This window comes from Aegilops tauschii, chromosome 1 (assembly GCF_002575655.3).
Source record: "Aegilops tauschii subsp. strangulata cultivar AL8/78 chromosome 1, Aet v6.0, whole genome shotgun sequence".
Classification (NCBI taxonomy): Eukaryota; Viridiplantae; Streptophyta; class Magnoliopsida; order Poales; family Poaceae; genus Aegilops; species Aegilops tauschii.
This window is the reverse complement of record NC_053035.3, coordinates 45,426,994-45,446,450: the sequence shown is the minus strand read 5'-3', so window position 1 is coordinate 45,446,450 and position 19,457 is coordinate 45,426,994. Positions and strand designations below refer to the sequence as shown.

The window sequence follows — 19,457 nt, the reverse complement described above, 5'->3', positions numbered from 1 at the left end:
AGCTTTTGTGGTGAATTTTCTCCAAACCCTGCCAGACAAAGAAAACAATTACTTGATATCAGGAAATGAACAAAGTTGCTGATATGGTGGATAATGATCGATTTAACTTACTTCTCGAGCATTTGAGTCATGTCCGCATAGTCCTGGGGATCTTTTCGTCTCGAGTCTAAGATGGTTACTACTCCCTGCTCAAGCTTAATCTCTAGGAGAATATACTGGAAGCTGCGCATGCATGCATAAGTCATCAATTACATTACCATAACCTGGACTAATAAGGGAAACCGAATATGCACAAGACAGTAACACTCACTTGAAGTTGTAAGGAAAGAGTATTATATCTTTGTTTTGATTTAATACCAACGATCGTAGCAAGTTGGCCTCGGCTTCTTTGGCATGTTTTTCAACCGTATATGCATCTATGAGATTTGTGTCAATGAACCCAATATCACCGATTTGTCTTTTCTTCAATTCGGCGATCTTCAATCTGCATAATATAGTGAGGATAATTATAAATACATGCAATGAAAGAGCTGACCTATATAGAGAGACTTAATGACAGAAGTAGTACTACTTACATACAGTAGCAAGTGATCGTTGATTTATCGAGGGCCTTTTGATTGAAAAACTGGAAGAACTCCTCAAATGGAACATTCAGCAGTTCAATTCCAACGAGGTCATGCTCCGGTTTAACTCTCAGCGTCAAAGTATTCATCCCATCAGACTCTCTGCAGGTTTTCATGTACCAATCATGTAATCTTCGCATCATCGTTGTTAGAGATCTTTCATCTTTGACGAGAGGCTTCCCGTAATGGTATTTGTGTTCGTCCACCTCCATGATTTCATAATGTACATCGTCGGGCAGGTAATCTCCAAGATTGCTATAACCGGCCACCATCCTCGGATCATTAGCGACGATGTCTTTAGACACCTTGAGCGGGGGGCACGATTGGTTCGCTTGTTCGCCGAGCTGGGCAACTTTTTTCCCAGCTCGTCGTTCTTTTAACCTTTGATCACTGATAGTACTTCCCGACCGCTCCGCTTCGACAAATGTCTTTGCAATAATGCGCTCATAGTTGCCTTTCGGCGGAGACTTTGGTGGTTTTGTCAGGGCAGCCAGAGTGCGCTTCGCTTTCACCGGATCTACCTTCTCCTCCGGAGGTGGATGTTTCTTTGCTTTCACCCCTTCAAAGAAGTTCTTCACTTCGGCTCGCACGATCTTCGCGTTCTCCTCCTCGGTCCTCTCGTATGGTAACTTCTCTGGAGTCTTCAGAGAAGAACCGAATCTGTATTGCCTCCCGCCTCTGGCAGCTGTACTGCTAGACGCCGGCAGAGCAGACGGAGCGGCTGTGGCTGTCTTCTTTCCTTGCTTACGAGGTGGAGGAGAAGGACTACGACGCGCCGGAGCAGCCGGAGCGGCGGCGGGTCTCTTCCGCCCTTGCTGACGAGGTGGAGAAGGAGGAGGCTGGCTGCTCTGGCACGCCGGCGCAGGCGGAGAAGGAGGCGGAGTGCCGCCACGCGCCGGAGAAGGAGGCTGAGTGCCCTGATCACTCGCCGGAGGAGGAGGCGGAGGAGGAGGCGGAGTGCCGCCACGCGCCGGAGAAGGAGGCTGAGTGCCCTGATCACTCGCCGGAGGAGGAGGCGGCGGAGTGCCCTTACTCTTCGGAGGCGTCCAGTTCGGAAGGTTAATGAGCTCCTTCCGCCATAGGCACAGAGTCTTCAGAGGTAAACCCAGCCGAGTCTCCCCTTCACCGGTAGGGTGGTCAAGCTGGAGGTCCTCAAATCCCTCCGTTATTTCATCCACCATCACCCTAGCATATCCTTCTGGAATCGGCCGGCAGTGGTAGGTTGCGCCGGGTTCAGGAGGTAAAACAGAGCCAACAGCCGCCTTGACTTTGAAGTTCTGCCATTGCGCCATAAGGTGGCAATGTTGAGACTCCGTGATAGCATCCACGGGGTAGCTAGCAGGAGCCGTCAAGACATGCTCCGGCTGAAGCAGCTCAGTGGAAGCCACGCTGCTTCTCCGCTGAGATGGCAGGGTAGCTTCGGGGGTAGTTTCGGCATGTCGATTGCCGTCTCGTTCCTCTAGCGCTTGAACCCTTTCGTGCAGCTTCTGAATTTGGGTCTGCTCCATTTTTTCCTCCTCTCCTGGCTTTTGTAACCGCCTGCGTCCGGAAAACCAGCCTTCCACGGAACGGAGCCTGGTGTGCCTCGTGTCTGTCCAGGGTGCTCAGGATTCCCGAGGGCCATTGTGAGCTCGTCGTTCTCTCTGTCTGGAACGAACGTCCCTTCCTGCGTTGCATCGATATATTACTGAATCTTCTTGACTGGTATTCTCAAAAGCTCGTTCGTCCAAACGCACCTCCCTGATACAGGGTCCAATTTTCCACCAGCCCCGAAGAACCAAGTCCGGCAACGGTCTGTCCAGTTCATTGTCTGTGGTTCGATCCTTTTTTCAAGCAGATCATTCTCAGCCTTGGCCCACTTAGGCCGGGCTTTGAGGTAGCCACCTGACCCCGTGCGATGGTGAAGCTTCTTCTTCGCAGCATTCTTCTTGTTTGTCGCTGACATCTTCTTACTCTTTTCCGATGTCTTGTGGGCCACAAATGCGGGCCAGTGATCTCTGATCTTCTCATACCGGCCGATGAATTGTGGTGTCTCTTCTTTGTCGACAAACGTTTTCAGCTCATTCTTCCACCTCCTGAATAGGTCTGCCATCTTCTTAAGAGCATGAGACTTGATTAATTGCTCTTTAACTGGCTTCTCCGGGTCCTCCTCTGGCGGTAGGGTGAAATTTGCCTTCAGCTCAGTCCAAAGATCATCTTTCTGCATATCATTGACATAAGACACCTCAGGGTCTTCCTTCTTAGGCTTATACCATTGGTGGATGCTGATCGGGATCTTGTCCCTAACTAGAACGGCGCACTGAGCAGCAAATGCATCCTTTGTCCGGATGGGTTCAATCGGTTGGCCGTCGCGCGCGATTGCTGTGATCTCAAACCTTTCATCCGAGCGCAACTTTCTCTTCGGGCCTCGTCTCTTTACCGAAGTTGTGCTCGATCCGGAGGGCTAGAAAAAAAAAAAGAAAGACGAGAGTTAATTAATATGTGTACATACCAAAACAATGAATGCATCAATTAGCTAGTCAGCACAGGCTTAACTAATATATTTACCTGGCCGGACTCTGTTCGGTCACCGGAACCGTCACCACGGGTTCCTTCTTGCACCAGCATTGGGTCACCGGAGCCATCATAATCATGTCTTTCCTCCTCCACTCTTCGATCACCGTAGCCTGCTTCTTCACCCTGTTCTTCCAGACCATCATTGTCATTAATATACGACAAGATATCACCTCCGGCTAAGATTATGTCCCCCAACACCTCTTCTGCTTCCTCGTCTCGTCCGTGCTCCATTGTTTCTGCAAATATTACAACATGGCAATTATTACACAAACATGACAGCAGGTGGATATATTAGTGCAAACGTAGACCTAGCTTATTCCGGGTTTGGGGTGGCCTCGGCAACGCTTCAAGGGTAGGGGCGCGGCGGGAGGGGGCAGGAGACCGACATCTTTTTTTCTAGGGTTTGGGTGTCCTCGAGAGTTTTGGTCGAGCGAGAGGGCCGGGGGGGTGCTCCCGTGGTATAAGTTATCACGGTCGAAGTTATCCGGGAGGGGGTTATATCGACAACGACGACATACATACATGGGAAAATAATGTTATCGGAGAGGGGGTAGGTCGAACCCCCCCCCCCCCTCGTGTTGAAGTTATCGGGACACGGGGTATATCGACAACGACATATCCGATAAAAAAATAAGAAGACGAAGAAGAAATAAAAAGAGGAGAAGAAGATATTAATAGAGGAGAAGATTGAAGAAAAAAAGAAGAAATAAAAAGAGGAGAAGAAGAAAGGAATAGAGGAGAAGATCCAAGAAAAAAAGAAGAAAAAGAAGAGGAGAAGAAGAAAGGAATAGAGGAGAAGAAGAAAAAATACTATTTTTTCTTCTTCTCCTCTATTCCTTTCTTCTTCTCCTCTTCTTTTTCTTCTTTTTTCCTCTTCTTTTTTATTTCTCCTCTTCTTCCTCTCCTCTTCTTCTCCTTTCTTCCTCTTCTTATTTTCGTTTTTCCTCTCCTTCTTTTTCTTCTTCTTCCTTTCCTAGCTAGATATATAAAACTTTTCTAAAAATGTAACTTTTACATATATAAAACTTTTCCATGGATCATCATTTCTCATATGTATCCATCTATAGCCACATACATATATAAATGGAAAAAATGCTATGAACAAAAATAAATATATACTTGGTAAATATTCTATGAACATCGTTTCTCATATATATCAATGCATACATCCATGGATCATCATTGCTCATATATCCATAGTCATATATAAAAACTTTCTATATATGAACAAAAAAACATTTTTTGACATATTTAGCACATTCTAAATTTTCCTAACTCTTTTACAACCACAAAAATTACTCCAACTTCATGACAGTACCCACACTCCATTTCACCAAAAACCTTCTGATCCATAGTTCAAAATTTTCAAATTTCATCCAAATGAAATTTGAACCAGATTCAAATTCCTTGCTGAAAACCTATTCTAAACCAATCCAAAAATTCTGAAATTTTGCCATCACCTTTGTCTTGCATCAGTACCTCACCACAAAAATATCATAAATTCTAAAAATGCCCAAAGCCATCTAGCATTTGATCAAACACCCTCTATATGCACTGTTCATATCTGTAAAAAAATTCAGAAATTTCAGAAAATTGGACGGCGTCTTGCTGCTGCTCCACTCCTTCTCCTCTCCTCTCCTTCTCCTCTCCTTCTGCTCTTCAATGCGTCGGGGCCGGCGGCGACCATGGAGCAGGGGCAGAGAGCAAGGGGCACTCGGGCGCAAGAGCGGCGCTCGATCGGGACCATGAGAAAGGGGGGGCTCACTTCGAGGGGGCGGCGATGGCAGGAGTCCGGCGACGAGGACGGCGGGCTCGGGGCGGCACGCGGTGACGGGGACGGCGGTCTCGGGACGGCAGGCGGTGACGGGACGGCGGTCTCTGGACGGCAGGCGGCGACAGGGAGGTGGAGGGGTGGGCTCGGGGAGGCACGCAGCGACGGGGACGACGAGGACGGCGGGCTTAGGGATGCCGGCGACGAGGACGGCGCGGGCTCGGGGAGGCGACGGCGTTGGCGGCGGCGTAGACGGCGAGGTGGAGCAGCCTGACGGCGGGGGGGGGGGGGAGGCAACTGGCGATGAAAACTGAAAATTTTCACAAGTGTTTGTTATATAGTCCAAGCATTAGTCTCAGTTGGTGCCACCAACCGGGACTAATGCAGCCTTTAGTCCCGGTTGGTGCCACCAACCGAGACCAAAGGCCTCTTTTCAGCAGCCCAAAGGCCTCTTTTCAACCACTCTCGAGCTCTCTCAACTAGCGAGGTGGGACTAAACTTTTGACGCGGGGCAGGACATGGCCTTTGGTCCCGGTTGGTGGCACCAACCGGGACTAAAGGGGGGAATTGGTCCCGGTTGGTGCCACGAACCGGGACCAAAGGGTGGCATTGGTCCCGGTTCGTGCCACCAACCGGGACCAATGGCCTTGCACAGCGGCATGGTGGTGGGAGTTTAGTCCCACCTCGCTAGCTGAGAGAGAGCCGCACCTGTTTATAAGGTGCGGTGCGCCTGAGCTGTCGAGCTCCTCTCTAAAGCAGGCTTACGAGCCTAACCTCTCTCTACATGCATGTGGGCCTACTGGGCCTTCTGCGGGCCTGAATCCTGGCCCATGGATGGGTTTCTAGTCGTATTCAGGCCGTGGTGGCCCAGTAGGTGGCATAACTTTTATTTTTTGCCTGTTTTTTGTTTTATTTTTTGCTTTATTTATTTTGTTTTGTTTCTACTTACAACAAAAAACTTTATTTTATTTTATTTTGTTTCTAATTACTTATTTATTTTACTTTATGATAATTCTTTCTACTATTAAAGTTTCTAACAAAAAAAGTTCTTTATGAAAATTATTTTTGCTTTCAATGATTCTGAACAGAAAATACTTCGATAATTTTAGTTGCATCAATTTTATATAATTTTAGTTTCAATAATACTAGAGGTTGCTTAGAATGTTTTGAACAGAAAATACTTTGATAATTTTAGTTTCATAAATTTTATTTATGTTATTAAAGTTTATTTTCTTTTGTTTCTACTTATATATTTTATTAAAGTTTATATTATTTTGTTTCTAATTACTTATTTATTTTATTTTTTATTTTTCATGTACCATTTTTCATGCATTTACTGATTATTTTGAGCTATAAGACCCTAAAATTGAAAAGCATTTCAAATGAACTCTGAAAAGGTTGAAAGTTGGCATGGTATCATCATTTCATCCACATAGCATGTGCAAGAAAGTTGAGAGGGTTACGGCAAAAACTAGATGCACTTCGTGTACAAAACGGACAATGGTATCATACTCGTCTGTTACAAAGTTGGCATGGTATCATCATAATAGTTGCGGGAGAAAGTCTTCACTTTTTGTTCGCTTGTGTCATTTGCTTATTGCGCCGTAACCATAGATAATCTTCATCGTTTATCAGGATGCTTGGGTCAGCCTTGACTTTGAAGGGAGGAATTTCATGAAACTTTTCATAATCTTCAGACATGTCTGTCTTGCCCTCCACTCCCACAATGTCCATTTTTCCTGAAAGAACTATGTGGCGCTTTGGCTCATCGTATGATGTATTCGCTTCCTTATATTTTCTTTTTCTCGGTCTGGTAGACATGTCCTTCACATAGATAACCTGTGCCACATCATTGGCTAGGACGAACGGTTCGTTAGTGTACCCAAGATTGTTCAGATCCACTGTTGTCATTCCGTACTGTGGGTCTACCTGTACCCCGCCTCCTGACAGATTGACCCATTTGCACTTAAACAAAGGGACCTTAAAATCATGTCCGTAGTCAAGTTCCCATATGTCCATTATGTAACCATAATATGTGTCCTTTCCCCTCTCGGTTGCTGCATCAAAGCGGACACCGCTGTTTTGGTTGGTGCTCTTTTGATCTTGGGCGATCGTGTAAAATGTAATTCCATTTATCTCGTATCCTTTGTAAGTCAATACAGTCGAAGATGGTCCCCTGGACAACGAGTACAACTCATCACAAACAGTGGTGTCACCTCTAAGACGTGTTTCCAACCAACTGCTGAAAGTCCTGATGTGTTCACATGTAATCCAGTCGTCACACTGCTCCGGGTGTTTGGAGCGCGGACTGTTCTTGTGTTCATCGACATACGGGGTCACCAAGGTAGAGTTCTGTAGAACTGTGTAGTGTGCTTGAGACCAAGAATATCCGTCCCTGCATATTATTGAGTCCCCTCCAAGCGTGCCTTTTCCAGTCAGTCTTCCCTCATACCGCGATTTAGGGAGACCTATCTTCTTAAGGCCAGGAATGAAGTCAACACAAAACCCAATGACATCCTCTGTTTGATGGCCCATGGAGATGCTTCCTTCTGGCCTAGCGCGGTTACGGACATATTTCTTTAGGACTCCTATGAACCTCTCAAAGGGGAACATATTGTGTAGAAATACGGGCCCCAGAATGACAATCTCGTCGACTAGATGAACTAGGACGTGCGTCATGATATTGAAGAAGGATGGTGGGAACACCAGCTCGAAACTGACAAGACATTGCGCCACATCACTCCTTAGCCTTGGTATGATTTCTGGATCGATCACCTTCTGAGAGATTGCATTGAGGAATGCACATAGCTTCACAATGGCTAATCGGACGTTTTCCGATAGAAGCCCCCTCAATGCAACCGGAAGCAGTTGCGTCATAATCACGTGGCAGTCATGAGACTTTAGGTTCTGGAACTTTTTCTCTGGCATTTTTATTATTCCCTTTATATTCGACGAGAAGCCAGTCGGGACCTTCATACTAAGCAGGCATTCAAAGAAGATTTCTTTCTCTTCTTTCGTAAGAGCGTAGCTGGCAGGACCTTCATACTGCTTCGGAGGCATGCCATCTTTTTCGTGCAAACGTTGCAGGTCCTCCCGTGCCTCAGTTGTATCTTTTGTCTTCCCATACACGCCCAAGAAGCCTAGTAGGTTCACGCAAAGGTTCTTCGTCACGTGCATCACGTCGATTGAAGAGCGGACCTCTAGCTCTTTGAAGGGGAACGCGACAGAAAACAAAAATTTTCCGACCTACGCACCAGCCCAGGACCACTATGGAGACTGCATACATGGTTTGATCTTTTTCGTTACCGACTCGTAGTGCAGCGGGAAGTAGAGTCGATGACGATCGGCGGTGCAGATCCCCGCAGCTAGGATTTACAACCTCCCAACCACGAGGATGTATACCCTCATCTGCTCCTCAGACAGCCCTCCGGGAGGTGGTTGAACAGCCCCCCGGACGGTGTCGCGGACAGCCCTTCGGGAGGACCTTCGAAACTCGAACGGTCACTCGGACAGCCCTTCGGGAGGACCTTCGAAACTCGGACGGTCACACGGACAGCCCTTCGGGAGGCACTCACGAACTAAGACCGAAACTACGATCTCTCTACAGAGTTGCACACATACGGTGTCATCTATCCGGCAGGGCTTCGCCGTCCAGAACTAGTTCCTGCCGGAACCCAGACAGCCTTACGGCTCTACGAAACTCTTTTCATGGGAGGGAGAGAAGAAGCCAGATAATGCATGGCATGTGTATGAGAGTAAGGGATGAGTGTGGAGGGCTGCCCCTCCACCTCTGTTTATAGGAAATCCCAAGGGGGTAGGGTAGTTTCACAAAAAACCCAAAATGCACATGAATGAAGTCCTTCCACAAGGACCTAGGAGTGAAACCAAGGAACAAGAGGGTCCCCAAGGGGGGATACCCCATGTGGCCGGCCACACCCCCATGAGGGGCCCAAAAAATGGCTCCTATCCATCCATGTCATCCCCAAGATCTTTTGGAGCAAAGCCCCAAAAGGTGGCTTTCCATAAAGTAACCATAAAGCTGATTTTCACTATTCACGACGACATTTTTCAGCGTCTGATCGAACTGAAAATATTTATGTGGGCTAAGAACATTTCCAGTACCCACTAAAATGATTTTCAATGCGTTCCGAAACAATTCCGGTTTTAGTGATTTTCATCTGCGAAACGCATCTGAAGTGGCTCCGGCAGCTCCGGAACATTTCCGGTTTTTATCTCAGAAAATTCCAAAAAGCTTCCAGAATGATTCTGGCATCCTCCAAGAATTATCAGGCATGTGCCGAAACCAATTTGACTTAATGGTGTATCCCGAAACAACTTTTCGGTATCATCGAAACTTATCCGATGACCTCTCTCTGCGGTACGATTCCGCTGTCCGAAACTATTCGGTGTCCGAAACTTTTTCGGTGATTTTCTCTCAGACTCCCTGTCTAGTATTCAGCAGATAGATGACCCTTAAGCATGTGACCCTATAGGTTCGGTGAAGTATAGACATGACCCGGAACCCCTTCCGATCAATGATCAACATCGGAGCCGTGGACACCCATATTGACCCCTATACCCACACGAATAAATATTCGAGTGAACCTCCAGTTGCCGTGTGCTATTCCTGTTGCTTCGCGATATGTTACAAATACCCGAGGTGAGACATGTTGGCATTCCCGTGGATCAACAACTTGTCCACTATGCTAGTTACCTCGTTACCGGTATTGTTCTCTTTTCTCGTTATCGTGTTCCGGCATCCCCGTGATCAAATCACAAAGTGTCTGGCCAGACGATGAGGGATACCGTAACACCGAGAGGGCCCAGAGATATCTCTCCATCGTTGGAGGAGCAAATCCCAATCTTAAGCTATCAAGTTACTTGACACACTTTTCCATGAACCCGTAAGCCGCCGTAATAGCCACCCATTTACGGATGACGTTTAACAAACCCCAAAGTTCATGAAGCAAGCATGAAGAAACTCGATACTCTCATGGTCTAAGGAATCATGCAAACATTAACCATCTCTGTGTTATGTACCAATAAACTTATGACGAATGAATCTCATAGCATAACATCAATCCGGGTCGATTCAACACAAATGTTCTCTTAACATTGTGCCCTCAAAGTTGCTTGCATAGACATGCCCATGACCAGGAAAACAGAATCATCATGCAACACTTGAGCTAGTCTTAGAGGCCAGACTAGGAATACTTCTTACCGTTTATTATTCCACACGTGCATTTGAGTCTTCCTTCGAGCCTCGTGGATATTGCAGACTGGAGAATCATTGCAGTTATAGCATGGAACATAAACATAATTATGAACTCGGAGATAAATAATATCATTTATTATTGCCTCTAGGGCATATCTCCTACAGACTCCCACTTGCACTAGAGTCAATAATCTAGCTTATGCTAATGCACTTCACACCTGTGGCACACCGGTGTAAATATGCTTCGCTTGTGGTATAGCCTGATGTCCAACGGATCTGACGACTTCAGTTCCGTGTGTATCTTTGCATGTCCTCGCGTTTTCACGTTTTCACAAAATTCGTATTTTGTGTGGACTTGGCTTTGTATGTATGTGAATCACAGGTCGAACCTGGATTCCTCAGACTGAGTTATGGAGCAACTACCTGCAGTAGTGTCCCATTGTCAAAAGCCATCTTGGAACTATACTAAGTTCATGAATGAACTATATGATTCAACATCTTCTTTGTCGCTTCTAAAGCGTCAACATACTTAGCCCTTGTTATAGAATTCGCCATAGTAACTAGTTTGAACAAATTCCAACTAACTGTGCCACCACATTGTGTGTTACACAAAACCCTTAATTTAAATCGAAAATCGCATGGAGAAAAGATGAAGACTCTATCGATGTAACATTTTACAACGAACTCTTCATGATCTCTGCTTGCGAGAAAACCATGTCATCAGTACTTACTCTAGTACTCTGTGACATCTTTCACTGTTGTCCCATGATCAGTAATTTGATCACTTTGGTATCCATACTCGCAACACCTTGGGAGTATCGGACATATCTAGTTGTTTTACATACCATGGAATACATGATTAATCCAAACACAAAAGTGTGTGGAATCTGCATCATGTATTTTACTCATCAGTGTTTTGGGACACCGAGTCTTGCAAAAACTCTTTCCATGTGACTTTGGCAAGAATCACTCCTTGGCGTTTTAAATGCTAAAAGGTTTTAGCATCTTGTCAATATGTATTCATTGCTTAGCCCCATTAGGTAAATCTATCTCCATAGATCATCATGCCTAATATTGAGGCTATTTAGCCTAAGCACTTCATCGAAAAACTATTTTCAAATGAAGTCCTAATTTGTGTCAAGAAATTTATTTCCAATTACCAATGTGCCAAGCACATAAGGTTTTTAGAAATATTATTACGCTCCCACTTACTTTCTTGAATTACAAGCATCTTCGTTACCCATTGATGAAGTCAAAACCCCTTTGACCATTTCATCAAAACACGAAGATTCCAACTCCATTTTGCTCTCTTCTGTCCATTGCTGGAACTCTGAAGTTTGCATACCTACTAGCATCCTCTGGATCGACAAATTACTTTGGACAGTATCATATACAAGTCCTAGCTTTCATTTCCATCAGATGGAAATCCTTTTATCATCCATGTTTCATATCTCATGATTGAAATATGTATTAATTGCTAGTTCAACCCGAACCGACTTTAAGCATCGCTACGATGAAAACAACCTCATCGTATTATTTCAACAAGTCGAGCTTTATGGATAAAACATTTTATCCGTATCAGTTTTAAGTTCCATAAATATTCGTTAGACTCTAAGTCTTCCGAAAGGTGTATCAAGGTTTTAATCTTGAATCACTTATATGGAAACTAACTCGGGTTGTATTGGCATTTAGCCAATTCTGGAGTCAGGGCCCATCAACGCTTCCTTGTGTATCGTAGGTATAATGTTGTCTAACAACAATATCTCATTTGCGCACCTGAGAGGTTTGCACGAGCCTTGCCTACGTGGTTCAGCTGCAAGTTCGACCGAAGTTCATACATTTTATTGTAGAGACTTCTGTATCAGTCGCAGTAGGAAACTCTGGAATTTCTTCCAAGGTCTCTTTCCTTTGATCTGATGAAGATACTGTTTATCTCGTTGAGTTGCACTATTCTCCCACTCACCTTTTAGAAAGAACCATTCTCTTTAAAAGCACACCGTTTCGCGGCAAAACTATTTGCCTCGGTATAGTGAGGGAGGAATACCCAACATTTTGGTATAACCTACAAAGTAGCACTTGTCTGATTTGGAATAGGTTTGTAACCTTTTACACAAGCCCCATATTCCAAATGTTAAGAAAAGATATAACATGGTTGGGCGTACCATACCATGGCTTCATTTCAACAGACCCGATGTAGCTCTTTTCAGTGTAAAAGCCGCAGTCTCTAAAGCATCACTTTAAAAGGGATAATGGCAAATTTATTTATGTCATCTTTGACCTTACCATGTCATAAATGGTTTGATTACATCTCCACGGACTTTCCACTTGCAGTGGTGTTCCGGGAGGTGCAAGTTTATGAAACCCCTTTCACAACTCATCAGACATTCGCTAAACATGTAACTCAAATATTCCTTTGTGCAATCAAATTGCAGAAACATAATTTTCTTGTTACAATAACTTCTACTTCATTTTTGAGAACCTTTCGAATGATTTCAAAAGATCCAGACTTACCTCTCATCAAGTAAATATCCATATATCTACTTGAGTCATTTCTGAAGATAAATAAATCCACCACTAACAACACTTATCGGACTACACACATCAAATGTATGATCACTAATAAGTTTGTTGTTCGTTCCTTATGGCCTGTGAACGGTATTTTAGTCACTTCACTTTTCGGAGGAAAGTTGCAAGTGTCAGATGATTCAAAATCAAAAAGACTTCAAAATCCATCATAATGGAATTTTCCATGCGGGTTTCTCCAATGTGACCAAATGTAGTGCCACACTTCTGTGGTATTCTTTTAGTCTTGCGACATTTAGCGTCAGTGTTATGGATGTATCATATTACCCTCAATATTCATAACATACGTCCCATCGATGATGGAAGTATGGCCCTTATGTTATTCATAATACTTAACAACAATTGTTGTTTTTATGAACAACTCTTTTGCAACAAACATTGTGCAATGGGCTAGAGTGTATGAAACTCTAAAATGAATTATGAAAGTAAACCCAGAGGTATTGTATTATTATCAATATTCATAACATACATCTCATTCATAATGAAAGTATGGCCCTTGTGTTATTCATAACATCGAACATAAAAAGTTCTCTTATGAACAACCTTCTTGCAAGATGCCTTATGCAATGGGATAGAGTTTGTAAAACTCTAAATGAATTATGAAAATAAATACAGACGGCAATACACCGATGGAAGGTATAGTAACATTTACTATGTTCCCTGTGTATACCTTAACCTCATTTCTAGCTAGTCTTTCGGGCCATAGTAGTTCTTACATCGAGTTGCAACAGAATGCAATCGAGCGGGCATTTTTGTGATGAACTCACAATACCCAAGAATTAGTGATTAACATGTTTAACCATAATTCGCAAGAACTATATCTTTGACCAGCCTTCTATACATCAAAAACTTGTATGACATTCATACATGAGCTGGATATTCCGGTCTTCTTTCCTTTTGCCTTTATACTTCTAGCAGTTTAACTTTTAGTATTTCTCCTACTCTCAGAAGAAGCACCCAACTTAAGAGTGGCATTAGCCCCGGACTTCCTAGGCGTGTAAGTCATACTAACACCCTTTGGAGACTTCCTTTCTCTTTAAGTTGTTGTTTTATTCACCTTTCATTATATGACAGGCGTTCTTCTGGATCCCTTTCCCAACAGTCAAATGCATAGTAAACACTTTTACTAATACTTGCAAACAAACATTGCTTTGTTTGTATCTGAAAATAATTTTCAGTTCCATGAATATCATATAACTATTCCAACTTTCGAAGTTTGGGTTTCATGGAAGCAAACATATTCCACTTGACCGTAACAGAATTCTAGCTTTTGGATCAAAGGACGAGAGTCACATGATCCATAGCATTAGCGGGAGGATACGGAAAGCATGCGATAGGACAAAGTCCTTCTCGGCACTTTTGAGGACAATCCTCATATTACGGTACCAATCGTAAAGTTTTAACCAGATATTTAACAGCTATTCAATTTTAACAGGGAAGGTGGAAACGCGAGCCATTATTCTACAACTATTTTGCATATAACACTTAGACAATGTTCATAATTAATTGCACTAAGAATTAAACATGTTAATTCAACAGTGCGCTCCCACTCAAATCAATATCTCTCAAAATTGATTGTGAGTGATACAAGACCCACATTTCAATTGTTCGCCATTGGTGTAACACCACTGATGACGAAAAATCTCAACCGGTAGGCCAACTTGCCAATCACATCTCTATGTGACTCTTGTTCATCTTTTGATGCGTGTGTTCCGAGCTCATGACGGTCATGCCTGAACGTCAAGACAACCAAGTGATCTCGCTGCGAGGTCTCAACTCACCCGCCTCACACTTCTCTAATCGTTCGTACCCGTGTGACACGGCGCACCCCGAAAAGATAGGTGTTGTGACGGTGCTACACTTGGGAGAACACTAACTACTTGGTATTTTAAGTGAGAGATCACCCTAATAAAAGCGACTACCGCGCAATCAAGAAGGGTGCATCATAAGGGATAAACATCTCAGGCAATTCATAATAGCATGATATGGTATAGCCCTTTCTGACGGAGAAGTCTTTCATTTCTTCGTCTTCGGCATTCGCGTCGGTGTTCACCTTCGCGAAGATTGCCACCACCTTGTCGATGCACCAGATAATATTGCTATCTCTATAGCTAACAAAATAATGCATTACAACAAGGTTGACACGCAGGTCATTAAAGTGCAATCATATGGCTCCAACCATCATGCCGAATCATGACATGCAGGTCATGTTAATCAAATTACATCATATAGTCATCTCATACATAATCGAATTAGTATGAGCACCGCTATACCACATCATATGCACATCCTACAAAACCAAGTTAGACGCCTCTAATCGGTTTATGCAAAATTTATTTTACGTGGCTTCTAAGGTTTTGACTTAAACCGCAGCGACCAACGTTTTATCATCAAGTATGATTATTCAAGTTGCTAGATTAACATTTCGGGGTGTATGAAACACGGGATAATTAAATCTCGAGCCCCATACTAAACTTCGTCATACGCATGACCCCCGTGCAGATCATATCTGCAATGCCCTTTCATCTGCGAATTTCATCTTTCTTTTGACTACGGCAGAACCCAAAGAACTGATAGCACTTCCATGATTAATCAGGATCACGGATTGCCAGAACTTTGTCAAATTCCACCATGCTGTCTCGAGATTGAGCAAATGCAAATTCTAGGGAAGCAACAAGAACCTCGGGTAACATATTTCATCTGTCACCCGCATAAATAATTTTCAACAATAGATCTCATCTACTACCTAATTATATTATGCAATACACATATATCTCCATGTATTCTAGATCGAAACCTGCATCTACGCATAACCTAGCTCTGATACCACTGAAAGGGAACGCGACAGAAAACAAAAAATTTCCGACCTATGCACCAGCCCAGGACCACTATGGAGACTGCATACATGGTTTGATCTTTTTCGTTACCGACTCGTAGCGCAGCGGGAAGTAGAGTCGATGACGATCGGCGGTGCAGATCCCCGCAGCTAGGATTTACAACCTCCCAACCGCGAGGATGTATACCCTCATCTGCTCCTCAGACAGCCCTCCGGGAGGCGGTCGAACAGCCCCCCGGACGGTGTCGCGGACAGCCCTTCGGGAGGACCTTCGAAACTCGAACGGTCACTCGGACAGCCCTTCGGGAGGACCTTCGAAACTCGGACGGTCACACGGACAGCCCTTCGGGAGGCACTCACGAACTAAGACCGAAACTACGATCTCTCTACAGAGTTGCACACATACGGTGTCATCTATCCAGCAGGGCTTCGCCGTCCAGAACTAGTTCCTGCCGGAACCCAGACAGCCTTACGGCTCTACGAAACTCTTTTCGTGGGAGGGAGAGAAGAAGCCAGATAATGCATGGCATGTGTATGAGAGCAAGGGATGAGTGTGGAGGGCTGCCCCTCCACCTCTATTTATAGGAAATCCCAAGGGGGTAGGGTAGTTTCACAAAAAACCCAAAATGCACATGAATGAAGTCCTTCCACAAGGACCTAGGAGTGAAACCAAGGAACAAGAGGGTCCCCAAGGGGGGATACCCCATGTGGCCGGCCACACCCCCATGAGGGGCCCAAAAAATGGCTCCTATCCATCCATGTCATCCCCAAGATCTTTTGGAGCAAAGCCCCAAAAGGTGGCTTTCCATAAAGTAACCATAAAGCTGATTTTCACTATTCACGACGACATTTTTCAGCGTCTGATCGAACTGAAAATATTTATGTGGGCTAAGAACATTTCCAGTACCCACTAAAATGATTTTCAACGCATTCCGAAACAATTCCGGTTTTAGTGATTTTCATCTGCGAAACGCATCTGAAGTGGCTCCGGCAGCTCCGGAACATTTCCGGTTTTTATCTCAGAAAATTCCAAAAAGCTTCCAGAATGATTCTGGCATCCTCCAAGAATTATCAGGCATGTGCCGAAACCAATTTGACTTAATGATGTATCCCGAAACAACTTTTCGGTATCATCGAAACTTATCCGATGACCTCTCTCTGCGGTACGATTCCGCTGTCCGAAACTTTTCGGTGTCCGAAACTTTTTCGGTGATTTTCTCTCAGACTCCCTGTCTAGTATTCAGCAGATAGATGACCCTTAAGCGTGTGACCCTATAGGTTCGGTGAAGTATAGACATGACCCGGAACCCCTTCCGATCAATGATCAACATCGGAGCCGTGGACACCCATATTAACCCCTATACCCACACGAATAAATATTCGAGTGAACCTCCAGTTGCCGTGTGCTATTCCTGTTGCTTCGCGATATGTTACAAATACCCGAGGTGAGACATGTTGGCATTCCCGTGGATCAACAACTTGTCCACTATGCTAGTTACCTCGTTACCGGTATTGTTCTCTTTTCTCGTTATCGTGTTCCGGCATCCCCGTGATCAAATCACAAAGTATCTGGCCAGACGATGATGGATACCCTAACACCGAGAGGGCCCAGAGATATCTCTCCATCGTCGGAGGAGCAAATCCCAATCTTGAGCTATCAAGTTATTTGACACACTTTTCCATGAACCCGTAAGCCGCCGTAATAGCCACCCATTTACGGATGACGTTTAACAAACCCCAAAGTTCATGAAGCAAGCATGAAGAAACTCGATACTCTCATGGTCTAAGGAATCATGCAAACGTTAACCATCTCTGTGTTATGTACCAATAAACTTGTGACGAATGAATCTCATAGCATAACATCAATCCGGGTCGATTCAACACAAATGTTCTCTTAACATTGTGCCCTCAAACTTGCTGGCATAGACATGCCCATGACCAGAAAAACAGAATCATCATGCAACACTTGAGCTAGTCTTAGAGGCCAGACTAGGAATACTTCTTACCGTTTATTATTCCACACGTGCATTTGAGTCTTCCTCCGAGCCTCGTGGATATTGCAGACTCGAGAATCATTGCAGTTATAGCATGGAACATAAACATAATTATGAACTCGGAGATAAATAATATCATTTATTATTGCCTCTAGGGCATATCTCCTACACTCTTTCCAGTAGGGTAGGTCCCAAAATATATATTTCTTCTTCCACATGGGTGCCTGTCCCTCAGCGTCATTCGGAACAGCTAGTCCGCCGGGACCCTTTCCAAAGATTACGTGTAAATCATTGACCATAGCAAGTACGTGATCACCGGTACGCATGGCGGGCTTCTTCCGGTGATCTGCCTCGCCTTTGAAATGCTTGCCTTTCTTTCGACATTGATGGTTGGTCGGAAGAAATCGACGATAGCCTAGGTACACATTCTTCCTGCATTTGTCCAGGTATATACTTTCAGTGTCATCTAAACAGTGTGTGCATGCGTGGTATCCCTTGTTTGTCTGTCCTGGAAGGTTACTGAGAGCGGGCCAATCGTTGATGGTTACAAACAGCAACGCGTGCAGGTTAAATTCCTCCTATTTGTGCTCATCCCACGTACGTACACCGTTTCGATTCCACAGCTGTAAAAGTTCTTCAACTAATGGCCTTAGGTACACATCAATGTCATTGCCGGGTTGCTTAGGGCCTTGGATGAGAACTGGCATCATAATGAACTTCCGCTTCATGCACATCCAAGGAGGAAGGTTATACATACATAGAGTCACGGGCCAGGTGTTGTGATTGCTGCTCTGCTCCCCGAAAGGATTAATGTCATCCGCGCTTAAACCAAACCATACGTTCCTTGGGTCAGCTGCAAACTCAGCCCAGTACTTTCTCTTGATTTTTCTCCACTGTGACCCGTCAGCGGGTGCTCTCAACTTCCCGTCTTTCTTACGGTCCTCACTGTGCCATCGCATCAACTTGGCATGCTCTTCGTTTCTGAACAGACGTTTCAACCGTGGTATTATAGGAGCATACCACATCACCTTCGCAGGAACCCTCTTCCTGGGGGGCTCGCCGTCAACATCACCAGGGTCATCTCGTCTGATCTTATACCGCAATGCACCACATACCGGGCATGCGTTCAGATCCTTGTACGCATCGCGGTAGAGGATGCAGTCATTAGGGCATGCATGTATCTTCTGCACCTCCAATCCTAGAGGGCATACGACCTTCTTTGCTGCGTATGTACTGTCGGGCAATTCGTTATCCTTTGGAAGCTTCTTCTTCAATATTTTCAATAGCTTCTCAAATCCTTTGTCAGGCACAGCATTCTCTGCCTTCCACTGCAGCAATTCCAGTATGGTACCGGGCTTTGTGTTGCCATCTTCGCAATTGGGGTACAACCCTTTTTTTGTGATCCTCTAACATGCGATCGAACTTCAGCTTCTCCTTTTGACTTTCGCATTGCGTCCTTGCATCGACAATGACCCGGCGGAGATCATCATCATCGGGCACTGGTTCCTCTTGATCTTCAGCGGCTTCCCCCCTTGCAGCATCATTGGGCACATCGTCTGGTTCCTCTTGATCTTCAGCAGCTTCCCCCGTTGCAGCATCACCGTATTTAGGGGGCACATAGTTGTCATCGTCCTCTTCTTCTTCGCCCTCTTCCATCATAACCCCTATTTCTCCGTGCCTCGTCCAAACATTATAGTGTGGCATGAAACCCTTGTAAAGCAGGTGGGTGTGAAGGATTTTCCGGTCAGAGTAAGATTTCGTATTCCAACATGTAGGGCATGGACAACACATAAAACCATTCTGCTTGTTTGCCTCAGCCACTTCGAGAAAATCATGCACGCCCTTAATGTACTCGGAGGTGTGTCTGTCACCGTACATC

General features: G+C 44.7%; 1 protein-coding gene across 1 annotated transcript in view; it reads right to left on the bottom strand.

The window, feature by feature from the left end:
- The window catches only part of LOC141041343 (uncharacterized), a 30,987-nt gene that overhangs the window by 8,599 nt on the left and 2,931 nt on the right, over positions 1-19,457 (bottom strand). The window lies entirely within an intron of this gene.